Below are 2,004 nucleotides of genomic sequence, written 5' to 3'. Positions count from 1 at the left end.
AACTCTCTCTATATACAGATAAGTATTCTCATCCTCTGCATGCTACTGATGAAGGTACTTGTAGCTGGAGGAGTTAAGTGTGTGAGGGTCAGGTGTGGAACTGAGATTCAAATTTTGATGTTCTTGCTTTAAGTAAGCACTTTGTCGCTATATCACAACCCAGGGAATAAATAAACCTTAACATATCACATGGTCAAGTCCTGACAAGCTCACTACAAATAGCAAGACTGTATCTAACCTTGAATTAAAAAAATACACAGGTATGTATATACATATATATGTAACTGAATCACTGCTGTACTCCTGAAACGAATACAACATTGTAAATCAACTATACATCAATTAAAAAAATATTAAATTCCTTTAAAGGTTGTTGAGTGACTTTCCAATAACATAGCTGGACAGTTCTTTCCCAGGGGATAGCAAGCCAAAGTGTTTTGTTGCATTCCTGCCCTTCCACCAGCCTCCAAGGAACAACATTCCTTTTACATCTTGTTTTATATTATCAAAAACTTAGGAGTCTAGCCTCAATCCTTTCAAAAGTCTCTTCCAAAACGAAGAGCTTCCAAAAGCTAAAAATTTATATTTTCTAATGAGAACAGTCATGCTGAATCAATAGACAGATGTGAATTCTGATCACATTGTTTTAGGCAAATTACCTAACGTCTCTGAGACTCAGTTTCTTTCTTTCTCTTTTTTTTAATTTTAACTTTAACAACCTTTATTGGTTTTCTTTGATTGCTTCTGGCCCGGCATTGGAAGGGCTGTCTGGGTTCTTCTGGCTTTGTTTCTGGGCTTCTACAGCTGCAACTTTTAAGGCTCTTTTTTGCTCCTTTAGCTTTTGAACCTTCTGGAAAAGCCACATGCACAGAGCATTCTTGGTCACCAAGCAGCGGTGGGGTTTTTGATAGAACAGAGCGGGAAAGGTGTACTCAGTCCTCAGTTCCCTGCTTGTCTGCTCAAAGACAGCATAGTTGGTCTTACTGAGTTATTTGAGCATCTTTTTCCTCACCGCTCATCAGCAAATAGCATTTGTGGCTTGGTTCTTTCGATATCTCTGCATATGTTCTTTCTAATTGTGGAACTTGACCGTCAAGGTAACAATTTGAGCATGCAGAGAGCTGGCGTTCTCAGAGTTTTCCACCACCTTGTTCATCAGCAGAGTTTTCTTGATTTTTAGGTTCTCCTTCTGTTATTTCCAAAGACAACAAGGAGATAAATAGCAGATTATGGGTAAATAGATATATTTCTTTTTACTCTGGAAAAGGCACTTCTAATAAGCATGTCTGTTCACAACATCATCAACCTTCTCAATTTCAGGGATGTTCTGGTAGTCCTTGAGCAGCACGGAAAGAGGCAGGACATCTATTTGGCTGGCAGCCTGAGGATGAGACCTCCAGGAGGTGAGGGAAGGCCCCACTGGCTGGAGGGAAGCCTGGCGCATGCTCCGCCCAGCAGTGGGAGTACTGGAGCCGGGGTCACTGTTTGGGTTCAGTTGAGCTCCACGTCTTCCATGCCACCCTCACCATGGTGACCGAGACTCAGTTTCTTGATCAGTACAAACTGATTAAATATAATAATGTCTCACGTGGTTTTGAAATATATAAAATTTCTAATTTAAATATGCATACATTAAATGCTGTTTTCCTCCTTGAATTGAGACTTCTCATGGTCTAAAGAAAACTTCGAATTATTAGATGTGGTCTTAAATTCTGATCCTATCCTTAGGAAAATTACTTACATTTTTTGAGATTCAGTTTCCTCATCTATAAAGAGTAGCTGATATAATGATTTTCTTATCATTTGTTGATGTTCAAATGAGGTTATGTATAGGAAATATCTGATTCAAATATGTCACCATATAGACTTTGTTCTTTTCTCTCTTTGGATTCCATCCTGATTTTAGTTGTATTTGCCCAAAAGAAGAGACAGCATTAAGATAGCAATCTGTTCCAATGAAGAGAGAACATAAGCTTTCAAGTCAGGGAGACCCAGGAGTGAATT

At 38.9% G+C, this 2,004-nt stretch overlaps 1 pseudogene; it reads right to left on the bottom strand.

Moving 5' to 3' along the window:
* Positions 1–721: 721 nt before the first annotated feature.
* Positions 722–1,485, bottom strand: LOC123613687 (small ribosomal subunit protein uS15m-like; annotated as a pseudogene).
* Positions 1,486–2,004: the final 519 nt, after the last annotated feature.

The sequence above is a fragment of the Camelus bactrianus genome, chromosome 2, assembly GCF_048773025.1.
Source record: "Camelus bactrianus isolate YW-2024 breed Bactrian camel chromosome 2, ASM4877302v1, whole genome shotgun sequence".
Classification (NCBI taxonomy): domain Eukaryota; kingdom Metazoa; phylum Chordata; class Mammalia; order Artiodactyla; family Camelidae; genus Camelus; species Camelus bactrianus.
This window is presented reverse-complemented; position numbering and strand designations above follow the sequence as displayed.